Source organism: Vidua chalybeata, chromosome 14 (genome assembly GCF_026979565.1).
Source record: "Vidua chalybeata isolate OUT-0048 chromosome 14, bVidCha1 merged haplotype, whole genome shotgun sequence".
Lineage (NCBI taxonomy): Eukaryota > Metazoa > Chordata > Aves > Passeriformes > Viduidae > Vidua > Vidua chalybeata.
Window position 1 is genome coordinate 15,324,884 of NC_071543.1, and position 14,903 is coordinate 15,339,786.

Here is a 14,903-nt window from a genome sequence, read left to right on the forward strand (position 1 = left end):
GCAGCAGCCCTGCCCAGGGCCCCTCCATAAATCACACACTAAGCCCGTGTCTCTGGCCATCTGGAGGCTCCCAGCCGGACCACGAGCTCGGATCCTACACCTCTTGGCACTGCAGTGGTGGGCAGTGGCAGCACAGGATGCTGAATGCTCTCCATGGGAATGGGATGCTCTCCATGGGAATGGGATGTTCTCCATGGGAATGGGATGTTCTGCACAGGAGTGGGATGTTCTCTCTGTGGGAATGGCATGTTCTCCATGGGAATGGGAATGTTCTCCCATGGGAATGGGATGTTCTCAGTGGAAATGGGATGTTCTCCACAGGAATGGCATGTTCTCCATGGGAATGGGATGTTCTCAGTGGAAATGGGATGTTCTCCACAGGAATGGCATGTTCTCCATGGGAATGGGATGTTCTCCACAGGAGTGGGATGTTCTCAGTGGAAATGGGATGTTCTCCACAGGAATAGCACGTTCTCCATGGGAATGGGATGCTCTCCATGGGAATGGGATGTTCTCCACAGAAATGGGAATGGGATGTTCTCCACGGGAATGGGAATGGGATGCTCTCCACAGGAATAGGAATGGGATGTTCTCCACAGAAATGGGATGTTCTCCATGGGAATGGGAATGGGATGCTCTCCATGGGAATGGGATGCCCTCAGAGCAATCACCAGCCCAAATCACCCCAAGACCTAAACAAACTCTGCTCTTTCCACCTCCCTGCAGAGGAATGAGTCCACCTCACCTGCATTTCAATCCATTTCAGCATAGCTGTGCCTGCAAAGCAACATTTCTTCTTTTGAAGGAGAAAACCCCTCCTAGTCCCACCTCTTCCACCTTTTTTCTTGTCTAGAGCAAACTGCTGTTGCTGGTGGTGCTGTTTTCCTGCAGAAAGGAGCAGATTAACCTGTGTCATTTGGAAATACCATTTGCCTTCTTCTCTCCAGATGGAAACTCTTTGCTTTCTGCTATCATTAAACGCACAACTAAATCAAGATATGATCTGCTAACATATTCAAAATAATGTTTGGCCTGAATATTTTTTTCGCTTCAAACATCAATTTCATTTCATAATGAATACATGCTTCATCTCATAACATTTCATTTTTCATACATTTAGCAAAATTGCTTAACTGATACTTTTTTTTTTCCCCCAAACAGCTTTATTCCTACACTAAAGACATGCAAATCAAAGACTTGCACTCTTATATAATGTGCAGAATTCCCTACTGTTGGTTCAATTGCTAAATTCTAAAATATTCATAATAACGATGTTTTTTTACAACATTAACTTGGTATCCCGATTTTTTTTTTTTTTAGCAAAAGCACATTAAGATGCACAAGCAGAATTTCACAGGTATCTCTGTGCAATGGTTTTTTGTTTTATTCACTCCCCTCTCCAGAGGGGAGCCTCCCCAGCACCCAGCACGTGCTCCACATCCCGGGAGCGTTATCAGGAACGCCGGCAAGGCACATCCAGCCTCCCTTCCTAAGCCTAATGCCCTTTGCAATTCTTGTCTGAGCAGTTGTTAGCTGAAGACAAGGCGACTTATTTCCATTCATTCCCCGCATAATCCACCTTATGAATTTCCACTTCACCTACCCGCACAGCCAAGGAGCCAGAAATACAAAATATTTCCTACTGTGTTTTAAACCCACATCCTCCTGGATACACGATAAGAGCTTAATAGCTTTGACACTGCACTGTTTTCATATTCATGCCTAAGTTATGGATACAGCAACAGATCAGCACTTCTTTGTGCTTGGCATTGGCTCTGCTTCGCTGCCTTAAACTGTCTGAGTCGAGGCCACGTTTTAATGCCATAGAGCTCCATTCAAATACCAGTATGACCACATTTTAAAAGCCACTCTGTACCACTTCATTGCCGCAGATGTCCTTTACATCTGGCAAGGGCCGTTTCTCTGCGTGTCAACAGTAATTCAGTTTAACAGCTGTCTCTTTTGACAAGCTTAGTGTCAGACTCTAAAATGACAGGGTGACAGTTTTCCTTTTCTTTAACAGAACATAGTGAAAATTAACTGTTTGAATGCAGGAGCACCGAATGCCTCCCGAATACAGTTTGGAGTCAAGGGAATGGGGTTGGGAATTGTTGGTATTAACAACCCTAGCTGGAAACCTGTAGGGTCTGACAAATCCTGGCACTGCCTCTGGAACTGAGATTTTTACCTGAAATCAAAGTGATCGGCAGCCAGAAAACCTTAAATTGGCTTGAAGTAGATGTTGGAGGGAAACCCTGGGAATTTGCACACTGGCATGATGAGTGAGTCTCCTGAATTGCATAAAGACACAGGACAATATTTCATCTATTTAGTTAAAATGCTTCTTAACACAGCAACTAAAGGTACCCCATGTACCTTTACATGTACTCAGTACATGTAAAAGCACTCAGCTGTCCAACATCACTCCCTACACACGAGTTTTCCACAAATTTAAGGCCTCCAAAAACACCTCAGCATAATTTCTGTACGACTCAAACTGTGCCTGGAATAATACTGTACATCTTCATGATTGAAACCTTTAACATCAAAACCAGCTTGTGGACAGTCACAAAGTGCCACCATGATCTATGAGCCACCAATAAATGCTACCGAGACACTGCTTTAATCTGGGGCAAGAGTGAGCTTTACGAGGCTGCTTGTATTTGGCTCACATAAAAACAAATTAAAAATATATAAACCTTACACTACGTGTGTTTAAGCCATGTACTGGTGCCAGCTGTACACTGGGTCACCCTCCTTGAGTCTCTGCTCTCCAGGGCTGAGCAGTGAGGATGGAAGATGCCTCCCCAGTTCAGTCCCTTAAGATTCATAATAAAGCAGGAAATGTTAGCGATTTACTTTCTTTTTCATTTTCATTCCCCAGTTCAGTTCTTGGCCAACCTCAGAGTGGCTGCAGTGACACTTGATTCCATCTCACACAATTTGTTTTAAAGAATTACAGAAGATTTTCTGTTGTTTGTTCTTGGGTAAGCAGGTACAGCTAAAGCATAACAGAACAACCAACAAAAACCCAGCAGGTTGAAAGGATGCAAAAACAAACATAATATTGAAGATCCTTAAGTAATTGCTTTTGTTGGCTTAATGCTGCCATAAGGATGAATTTTCTTACCAAGGTGGCAGAACACCGGCACGGGATGCTCAGAGAGGTGGAAGGTGCCCTGTCCCTGGGAACATTCAAGGTTATCTTGGACAGGGCTCTAAGCAATGTGGTGTAGCTGAAGATGTCCCTGCTCATGACAGAGGGGTTGGACTGGGTGGCATTGAGGGGTCCCTTCCACCCCAAACCATTCTCTGATTCAATGATAAATATTTGTATGTAATACCCATGACTACAACATGTGGCCACCTCATGATATTTAGAGCAATTCACACTCAAATGCCTACGAGTACCTCTAAAAGCCATGCTCATTTTTATCAGCTGAGGTGGAGATTTCCCATTTCTCAGTCTCACAACACAGCCCAGCTCTTCCTCTTTTATTCCACCATTTTAAACACAATTGGTCGCGACCTGCAGAAGTCACTGATTGTCCACCACTCCGTATCCAGGCCTTTCCTACAGCAAAACCTTGTCCCTGTGCTGCAGGGGTGGGACAGAGATGCTGACAGTGCCACCTCCCTCCCCACTCCTTCCTCACCCACACACCCTGTGCACTCATTTCCATATCCCAGGAATTTGTACTTTCATAGCCAGAGGTGAGTCTCTGCAAAGGGAACACGTTGCTGGGGTTTTATTAATATATCATGAAGCTCAGTTAGCTGCAAACACATATTTTTAGCACAACATCAGCCCCATGGGACGTGCAGGTCGCTGCCTTTGGAAGGGTGGGCTGTTATTAGTATTGCACTCAGAGCTCAGCTACACAAAACATAGAGCATCACTTTAAATACTTCATCTCCCTAAAACCTCTCACATGCCTGGAACACTAATAATTCTATAACTTAAGCTGAACAGAGTACTATTCAGCTGTAAATTTTATGGCTACCCTCTCCACCTCTTATGAAGTGTGAAAAGAGGCTTCATATCTGTCAGTCTTTGCTCAGAAATGACTTTCGCTGATTACTTAAACTTTCATTAAATAAGCTTTCCACAAGCTGTAAAAACAGAACACAGTAGGGAAAAAATTGGCTCTCCTTTAAAAGTGCTGTAAAGTCTCTTTTTGAATGAGTAATTAGAAATGTGTAAACTCATTTATGGATATGTGAGAAGCACACACAAAAAAATTTGACGTTCCATGCAAGCATTTCTGTGTGCTATCAAATTTCATTGTATTTCACAGAGACCCAAACTATACAGACCCAAAATACACATACATTAGTGGACATGGGTTATTTGCCAAGGAGGAATTTACATACAGTACAAGTAAAACATCCTAATTTAAATCTATGACAATGGATACTCACATTCTTAAAGAGAAATCACAGCTGTTTGTCTTTCCTCTCATATTTATACAGATTGCAAAGCTGTTGACAGAGCACGATTTGAGCTGGGCCTTTCCAACTGCTTACTGATATTTTTATTGCCATTGTCAGCTATCTTTTCCATATCAAGATTAAGCTTAGATGAAGAGGTTCTGATATCCCAAACCCCTACAGGAACACCCAGGTGGTGAGGCAGGGAGTGGGCAGATCCCAGGTCCCTCTGCTGGTCCTCGTCCCCTTGAAACTCCCAAACCCTTTTAGTTAAACCAAGTTTCCATCTTCATTTCCCACACACAGACAAGCTGCCCATCCCCAAACCAGACTCTGCAGATGCTCTGCAGCCCCCTTATACCTTCAGTTTTTGGGGCCCTTTCCCTCTGTTAAAACTTGCATTATTTGTGCTGAAAGCTTGCTTTGCCTCCGAGCCCCACGCTCGGCTCCGCGGCAGGGGGTGAGCATCTCATCTCAGCAGAAGAGAGAGACAGGCAGAGCTGAGGGGAGATGGGTGGTGCCCCTGTGTGATTTCCCACCTCCCTGGGAGAGGGGACAGGCCATCTCGGGGCCAGGGAGCTGGAAATCATCCCACCTCCAAACTGGTAGGATGTTTGCTCGGGGATGTCCCGCTGGGCACGCGTACTGTGCACTATAAATAGTAATGTCTTCCATGCTCCTCTCAACGGAGGAATCTGCAGGAGGGGAAATAGTCTCAAATCTGTGTCATTTCCAAGGCAAACAGCCAGCCTCATTCCCTCCTCAGCAGGGAAGCTGGAGGTAGGGGGTGCTCACCCCCAATCCTGTGGAATTAGGAAAAGCAGGGCCCAGCTGATGACTCTGGGGGTGAAGAGCTGCCCCAGCACCCACTCCCAACCTTTCCATCCCAGTTTGTCCCACAGGTATTTTCCTTCCCCTCCATGAGCAAGCTCTCCCAGGAAGATGCTGGTCACCCTGAAAGGTTTAAGGGGTGACATGAGGAGGTGGCATTAACTGCTTCCCAAAGCACACCTGCTGGAAGGGACTGCCAGATGCTGCTCCCCCTCTGAATCCCACAGATTTCCAGCATGGAAATGGCGCTGAGGAGAGCAAAGAGCACTGCAGTGCTCTCTGCCCAGAAGATATTAACAAAATACCTCTCCCAGTGAAGATATTAGGTTTGTTATTATTATTTTAATCCCCCAGAGGAATCTGTACCCCACCTGCAAAGTCCAATAATCCTGTTGGTAGCAGAGCAATGCCCCTGCTCCTGCTTCCCACCACCGCTCCGAGCCAGTTCCCTGGCAAAGCATCCCCAGGCCCAATTTGGTGCCAAGTCTGTTACAAAACCAACCACAGTGCAAATGTTTTCAAGGAGAAGAACAAAAGTATGAGAAAGGAAAAGGCTTCACACATCTTTAGCGTGGAGAATGTATTTAGTGCTCCCAGAACCTATTAGATGGGGCGATCCAGGCAATTTATTGTTTTGTCAATACCTTTTATTTTGATTTAATAACTTACAGACCCCACGGTCTATCTGTAGCGCAGCCTCAACTTTCTTTACACAGCCCCACTTAACTCCCAAACATTTTAACTTTCAGGTCAAATCTCTGTCATATTGATAAATGGGTCTATTTAAATTTTTATCACCGAAGAATTCTCCCTGGTGTGTTTTTCACTATCAGATTTCACGCCCAAAATAACAGGATACTTATTATTTTTTGTTATCCACCACACACACAAGAAGAGTCACTGCAGAAAGCCCAGATGTGGCAGGGAAACAGCTGTAATTTGTCTGCAATAATCTCATTCCTACAGACATTTCATATGGAGGGTGGTACGATATTTGCAAGAATTCTGTGGAAAAAAAGGGGGGGTAAAGTCCAATATGGGATATAGTCACTAAATTCACTGTGCTAACAAATAAACAGCTCAGAGTATTTCACCCTCCCAAGGCATTTCTGTGCACGATGTAGAGGCCCTGGACAAAGCTTAATCTGATTTGGCCATTGCTTCATTAAGTAAACAGAGAAAAACTGCTACAAAGTTAACAAGTTTTTAAATATTATTAGGAATAATCACCTGGTTTTCTTGCCAATAACCAGGACCAAAACTACCATCCTTATAGCCCTAAGTAGGCTACAGATGTGTTTAAGCTCTCCTTTAAATTGTATTAAAAGCTGAATTCTGTGGCTACTGTAAAGATAATAAAAACAGATACTGGAGGAATAGAGAAGTGTTTAATGACAAGTCACAAAGAGTTCTACTGAAAGGAAAGCAAGAGCAAGAAAGGTTAAATAAACAGAAACCACAGTGCCTCCCATCTTTCTTACATTACCTTTCAATAATTCTAAGGGAAAATTTCGACTAGCCATGATTTGATTTCCCAGATCTGTGCATTAAATATTTACTTCTAACTATAAACTTATAGGAGATGCAAACAAAAACTAATTTGCATTATTAATGATGCAAGAAATGCGATGCTTAGTCCCTTAAGATTCATAATAAAGCAGGAAATGTTAGCGATTTACTTTCTTTTTCATTTTAAAAGGCAAGTTAAAATGATAAAACTTATTTAATTAACAGAGAGTCTATTTATGAATTAGTTGTTTCTGCCAGCAAGAATGTTTTTAAAAAAAAAAAACTGTCTGAAATGAGGCTGAGACTACAAAGAGTCCATTTTCAGCTTGGGAGTCTCAAGGGAAAAATCAAAGGGTTTCTTTCTTTCAACAGTTTGGGTGAGATGATATTTTGAGATGTTGACAGCTGCCAAACTGCAGAACCAGTGAAGAACTACCAAATTGAAGTAATTTTTATCTTTTTGAATTTTCCTCAATATTCAGCTCGACTTCCTTTAACAGCTCACGACTGAAATTTCTGCTTGGTTAAAGGGTTTTTTCTCTTCCTTCAGCACTCGTGTGGACTGCTCTGGGATAAATATGAACTCTCTCTCTCTTCTAAAATCAACCATAAATAATAGAGAACCATTATTATTACTTCTAGTAGTGTTTCTCTTTTAGTAATTCATTAATTGGCATTCTTTTCTCCCTTATGTGCCCAGTGTGGAACCAAATTTCAGTGGTTCATCATCTTTATCATCTCTATCCCACTGAATTTCCTCACTCTGTTTACTTACAAGATATTAGCAAAACAGAACTAATGGCCCCTAATAAACAGGGTAGAATTAAAAGTCAACATTTAAAACTTGTTCTCTCCTTTTCTGACAGAAGCTGTTTGTAAGATTCAAGTCAGCCTTTAGTTAATACAATAATAGTAATAATGATAATAACAATAATTAATAATAACAATAAACAATGCTTTCCATGTGGCTCAGAGTGGTTTTAATTTTCCATTTTCTTGCCAATTTCTGTTTCCACTGCTAAAGACACCCCTCCTTTTTTAACCCTTTCATTTGTGTCAGTCCCATGACCAGCCTTGTGGTGGTTTCTCCTCTGCCTCAGACATCTGCCCCATGTTTCCTCTTCAAACCTCCTCCCCCAGATAGTCAACCTGTGCTTGTCTTCACCACATATTCATGGACCAAACCAAAGTGGAACAAACCCCTTCCTCTCATTATTCAGCGTTTCAGCCTCAGCTGCAACCTCTGCTTCAGCTTCCTCACCTGCTTCTGCCTTCTTCCCTCTCACTGTCACCTCTGTGTCCTGAAGAAAAGCACTTTCATCTTCCTCCAAGCCATCTTTTCTTTCTAAACTTGTCTTTAAGGTCTGTCAGAGGTGTCCCTCTGTCCCCTGTCACCTCCTGGGCACCTTTCCTTGGCGGGACTGAAGTGGCCTCAGCTCATTTCAGTTTGTTCCCACCAAAACCAGCTCAGGCAACCCCAGACTGAGCAAGGAGCAAGCCCAGAGCCGTGTTCCAGGAGGGGAAGGGCAGAGCCTCTGGCACTGCTTTAGCACACCCAGTTCCTGGTGCATTTTGTCTTTACTGCATCGAGCATGACTGAGCACCATGATCCCCACTCAGAGACATCCTGCAGCCAACCAAGCCCTGCTCTGCCTCCTGAGAGCTGAGGCAAATATTAATTGGAAATATCAAGAGTGGCTTCTGCTGGCACCAACGCCTCAGAATTTGGATCAACTTTCTTATAAGGAAAAACCCCCAAATTTATATTTAATTTAAAAATGTTTCAAGAATAAAGGTTCAAGTATTGATCACTGCAGGCATCAGATAGCTTTAAAAAAGGGGGCTTTATGGATTATCATAAAAGCTTAATGTCCAGCAAAGGTAGTGGTGTGAGAGAGAATTATATCCCCAGCTGTATCACAGAGCTGTTCCCATCAATGACCTAAGGACTAATTTACAATTACATGAGGAATTAGAATGGATTTCTATAAATTTTTTTTTTCACATTTTTTAGTGCAAAAAGCAGCACATAACTTTTTTTGGGAGAGCTCCTGTCAACACTAAAAGAAAAACATTCTCCACTTTCCAGGAGCCCTTCCCACACCATTCTGCTCCTAAACTGTTGAGACACAATACACAAAGTCTTCCTTAACTCTGAAAATAAGAAAGGTATAAATACAGATATTATTCATTCAATGCTTTTAGGGTTAATAAACCACATGAAGACTCTCCAAAGGATGTCTCTAACTCAGCAAACACAGATCCAGCTGGGCAGCCCACACAGTCCAGGTGGGTGAATCCAGCCTTGCCCTCTGCACTCATTAATTAATTTTGTGAATATCCTCAGAGGATGATCCTTCTTTAGCACAGACTCGAAGCAGAGCAGTGCCTGCATCTCCCCAGGGCCAGGAGAAGCTCCCCATGGCCAGCAGCAGGACACGCCACCACTGGATCCCCACATTCCACATCCACAGGAGGCCAAGTTTTGTTCACTGCCCCTTCATCCCCCACCCTCCTCTGGACATTTCCATTTGAAATCAGGATCTGTCACTCCTCTAAACCAGGTATTTTTCTTTTCTATCTGAACCCAAATGAAAAAATCCTGAATCCCTGGGTGTCTGACATCAAAGTGGCATAGAAGGGAGCTACTGGGACGGTGTTGTGGCATTAATGCTGCACTAGAAAGGAAGAGCAGATGGGCAGCAAGGAAGCAAATCCTGTTGAAATATGATTAAGTGACACTGAAGATAAGGAAAACCATGAAAACTAAAGGGCAGGTAAGGAGATTTTAAGTGCAATATAAAAGGGGATTTGTGGCACATGTAATTCTTCCTTTAAATGTTTATTAAACACAGTTTTTTTTTTTTTTGGTCTCTCAGTTATAGCTACAGAACATTTTGTTTCTCTCTGTGCTGTCTACAGGGATTAGCCAAAGCCGAAGGTTCTTGGTGCTTTTGTATCTACTGGATATTTGTTTTATCCTCTCTCACAAAATACATTTCCAATGACAGATGAAAACAGGAGGCAGAAAGGGAAGAATGTGCCACAAAGTATCTCTGGCATTCCCAGAAAAAAAGCCCACGATTTCTTGGAGATGGCTTCACTTCAATCAAGATTTATCCATCTCCATCTTTGACCAGGCAAATCTGGTTTCTGATCATCCTGTTTCTTACCTGTTGTTTGCCAAATTAGAAAGTATTATGGGATGGAGAACACTGATTTTCTTTTTAAAATCTATTTTAAAATTATTTGTGCTGATGCAATCAGTGACACCTTTCATTAAATTACTAATTGTGGGCGAATCCTTGTTCTCAGCACCAACAGAAATAGGTTTTGTTCTCACATCCCTGTACGTGCCCACGACCTCCAAACCCAGCCCTCGCTGTGCCAGTTTTCCTGGGAGCTCTTTTACAGCCCTAAGTGACCCAGAGCCTCCAGCCCTCCTGCTTCCCAGGGGCACAACCTGCTCCAGGGGTGGCCTTTCATCACCTGGAGCTGCTTCATCTCAGCACCTCCAAGTTTTCTTCTGCCTCACAGAGAAGATTTAATTGAGCTTTTAATGGAAGGGAAGGGAAGGGAAGGGAAGGGAAGGGAAGGGAAGGGAAGGGAAGGGAAGGGAAGGGAAGGGAAGGGAAGGGAAGGGAAGGGAAGGGAAGGGAAGGGAAGGGAAGGGAAGGGAAGGGAAGGGAAGGGAAGGGAAGGGAAGGGAAGGGAAGGGAAGGGAAGGGAAGGGAAGGGAAGGGAAGGGAAGGGAAGGGAAGGGAAGGGAAGGGAAGGGAAGGGAAGGGAAGGGAAGGGAAGGGAAGGGAAGGGAAGGGAAGGGAAGGGAAGGGAAGGGAAGGGAAGGGAAGGGAAGGGAAGGGAAGGGAAGGGGAAAAAAACCTCATGCATTTTTTTGGCCAATCCTATGTATTCTCCTGTACTTTTCCACAACTGCAAATCCAATGGGCTCTTTCAATCCCTTCTCTGAGCTGTGCTCTAGTTCAAACTTGAGATGAAGAGGAACAGGGAAAGGCAGGTGAGTGCAGACCCAGAACTTGGGAAGAGGCGGCCTCCCCACCAACCCTGCCAAACCAACACTGCACTGAGATAAATATGCACCATTCCCTGCATATAAAATCTGCATTTCTTTTTTATTTCCATTGGAAATCCTGGCTCAGGCCCGTGGCTGGGATTGGGGTGGTGTGTGCTCATCTCGTATTGCTTGCGGCCAGTTAGAAAAATCACATAATCCACCGCAGGTTTAAAACATAATTTAAACCTGCCAAGTCTCATAACTTCCAAGAAGGCAAATTTACCATAAAAAAAATGGTTTCCACTTACTTGATTTTATATTCAGATCTCTGGCACATGGGCCTGCCACCAAAGAAGCCTTTTATGCAAGCACATAATCAACGGAAGCCTCCATTTTCACTGTGGTTGGATTTAATGTGATAATGAATATTCCAGTGTCAGCTCCGGGTAAACGGATGGGGTTTCACCTCAGATTCCCTCCTTTCAATATCTCACGCAGGCACACGCTTGCTGAGTGGTAAATAATTTAGCAGCACCAGCAGAAGGACACCTGAGATGTGTTCCCGAGGCGGGCGGATCCGCCGCGCTCGTGTCCCGCCCCGTGTTCCTGCTCTTGTAAACAGCAGCCGTGGAAAAGCTTTATTACCTATTTATAGCTGGCCCTTGCAAAGGAGAGCTCTTGGAAAAATGCATGGCTTCAGGCAGCTGCCTGTGGGAGAATCTCCCTTGGGTGGCCCATGGGCACCGGGGGAGGTCCGTGGGCCCAGCACACAGTTCTGGGCAGGGACGTTTGGTGGTGCACCCCGGAGCGGTGCCACAGCCGTGAGGAATGCACATTCCCTACTTAGCAACATTTCTTTTTATTGTCATTTGCAGAGCTACAGCTGATATCTCACATTCATTTGAGAGTCTCTCTGCGGTTTGCAAACATTTACCCACCCCATACGAGGAAATTCCTTTCATGTTCATTTTCCAGACACGGAATGTGATGAAATTAATGTTGCTGTGAAAACCTTCCCTTCAGGATTCCCCAGTTTGTCCCCAGATCCAACCCTTATTACCCAGTAATACTGGGGGAGCAGCTTTCTAACATAATTGTTAGGGATCTGCTCTTTCTTTGGGCTTCTCACCTATTTCCCAGTCATTGGCTGATGTTTTTCCTCTCCCTTTTGCCAGTTTCAAGTTTCCACTCCGACACCAAATGCTTCCCTCCTTTCCTACTGCTGTTAACATGAGGCAGATCAAACAAACACAAAAGTGTTTTCTCAAAAAATAATCATTAAGCTTATCGTGGAGTTTGGTTCCAGTGACAGCTGAATATTTGTTTCATTAATAAGTCATTTGCAATTAATTCCCAGAGTCATTTCTAAAAGAACATTGTGATGTTTCCATGGTTTTAAAGTGGCAAAACACCAGTCATTCCTTGACAAAATTTCAGTGCAAAGTGCTCAAAGGCATCCAGTGGAAAAATCCAGCCTCTGATGAGGAGTGCCCTGTGATGTGGGAATGTGGCTGCCATTAGTGGTGAGGCACCTCTCACAGCAGGCAAATACCTGCAAAATTCAAGGTTTGAATTTCAGGTGCATGGGTGCTCATGCTGCTCCATTCAAATGATTAGTAATGAAATTACTATTAATTTCTGTTATATAGTAACTATATAACTATTATGTAGCTATAACTACTATCATAGTTAAGGGCTTTTCTTCCATTTAAGGCTCATAAACAATTTCCCTATGCTGGAAACATAACAAAATCTCCAATACAAATGGTTCAATGTCTCTCTTTTCAATCAAAAGGCTGGATGGACAAATCATTTTTATCCTGCCTTCTGAAGCTGAAGATGCTCCAGCTCACAAAGGTTCCTGAGGCTCTAAAATCAAACCAGGATGAGCATCTCTCCTTGGAGATCCAAGGGGCTCCATCTTCAATCTACCAAAGTCACCTTCTGCAGGGGATGGAATAGGCACCATTTGCATTGATGTTTCATTAAGAATTAAATAACAATTTATCATCTTTCACAGTGCTCTTTCTAACCTCATGAACTGGCACGATTTGGGAATAAATAGCACAAGAAAGTGTCTCTAATCCTGGCATCAGCTCCACTTTCACTCTAAATCCAGAGCCCTGACATGTGGTCAGCAAAGATGAAAGACATTTCTAAGCCATGGAAACAATTACAATTGTTGTCATCTCACCTTGTCAATAACCTTCCCCCAAAATTACAGGTTAGAGAGGTGTCTGTAATCATTAACAGCCTGGAGGAGAAGCACATTACCAAAGCAACAAACCTCTAATCAACAGAGTGGGAGCAGTGCAGAAGAGAAAAATAACTCCTTAACGAGCCAGTTGCAATAATTGGGGTTTTTTAAAAATAAAGATCTTATTTGGTACATATAGTTACCACCCCACATTGGCAAAATTGACATGTTGGAAAAAGTGAACATCATAAATTTCTGCCTACTTGGGAATGTAATTTGCTGGAATTACAGTTTTAGAGGGAAGTGCTTGCAGGTTTTCATATTCAGCAGCAAGAGGACTAAATCTGTCCATAAACTGACACAGCTCTGAAGTGACACAGAGAGTGGCAAAAAAAAAAAAAAAAAATTGGCAAATATTTGGTTTGCAATCAAAAATTAAGACAAAATATTTTTAAAACTTAAAAATGCCCATTATCAACATCCTAATGGAGATGAACAGATAAACTTGGGGTCTGGAAAGCAAAGTTCTAGAACTACCCACAAAAATCTTGAAGTGGAAAGGTTTTTAATTTGTCATGAAAATCAGGTTAAAATGAATCTTTTAAATGTTATTGCAATGCTATAACTTATGGGCTAAAAAATTAATAAAGTTGGATAAGAGAATCTATAAAAAACCCCGTAAGAAAAAATGGAAACAATCAATTTTGCACCTTTCATCAATACCCCAGTAGTTGCTACACAACTATTTCTATATTTATAAGATGTGACTTTGCCTTGAATGCAATTTGCAATCTATTAACTTGATCCAGTTTTCACTGAAGGAAATGAAAAGATTACCATTGACTCCACTGAAAGCTGGATTAGACTCTCTTCACATTCACAGTGGGGAGGGAAAAAAAAAAAACCTTAATGATTATTTATGCCAGAAATTCCAGTGTAAAAAGCAAAACTGGTGCAAATGTGTTGAAGAATTTGAAGAGAAAAATGAGCGCAGTTGATATAAAATATAATTCCACTAAAAAGTAGAAGATTACTAATTACTCTGAATGCACTTATAGAGAAGCTATAGATGTAATTAAATAGCACAAATATACTTTGAAATCCAATTACAGCAATGGAGCAATGATTGCACAGTTGCATGAAGAGTTAAAATAAAATATGATAGCAGATAAATGGGTATATTAGAAAGGCATTATTAGATTTCCTTGCATTTATCCACCACTGAGTGCCACCAACCCTTCAAGCCAGGGACAAATAGGAGAAAACAGATAGAGGAGAGAGATTGAGTTCTCCTGCTAAATATAGACAGCAACAACTGAGATACTTCTACTAAAAAGATAAAAGGAGAGATACCAGTTACCAATACATGACATACAACAAATCAAAATCCTGAGTCTTATTCACAATCCTGCTGTGCCATCAGAATTGTCAACTTTTGTAAACACCAAACCACAAAAGGAGTAAAATTCGAAAAGGATTTACCACAGGAAGTCGAAAAATCTCCAAGAAAACACAATATACCAATAAAGAGCCAATTATTGCACCATCAATATTCAGCAGTGGACTACCAGGGCAGAGCTATGCAGATTCCATTAGGAAAAAATACAGCCATGCCTATCCTTTGGCAGGAGAACATTACTTAGAGATGGGAAAAGGGGCCTGCACTTTATTTGTGGGTTTAAATAATAATTTGATACTTTACCCATTATGTTGAGGAATTAACATTAAGAGGAAACAAATGCATGTCCCTTTCTGATTTAAAACGAAGTCAGTTCTTGCTCTGCTTTCTCTTGTCCTTGGAATTCACATTGCCTTAAAATATACGGATATTTATGGTTTGTAAAAGGTATTTATAGAATATTCAAGGTTTGCCAGCTTTTGAGATCCAAGGGAAATATTCACCAATTGCCAGTAACTTGC

At 42.4% G+C, this 14,903-nt stretch overlaps 1 long non-coding RNA gene across 1 annotated transcript in view; it reads right to left on the reverse strand.

Moving 5' to 3' along the window:
- Positions 1 to 14,903, reverse strand: part of LOC128795280 (uncharacterized) — a 70,789-nt gene that overhangs the window by 1,976 nt on the left and 53,910 nt on the right. Inside the window, exon 5 of the long non-coding RNA XR_008433466.1 lies at positions 746 to 885. This is a non-coding gene — a long non-coding RNA (uncharacterized LOC128795280). The remainder of the gene's footprint in view (positions 1 to 745; positions 886 to 14,903) is intronic.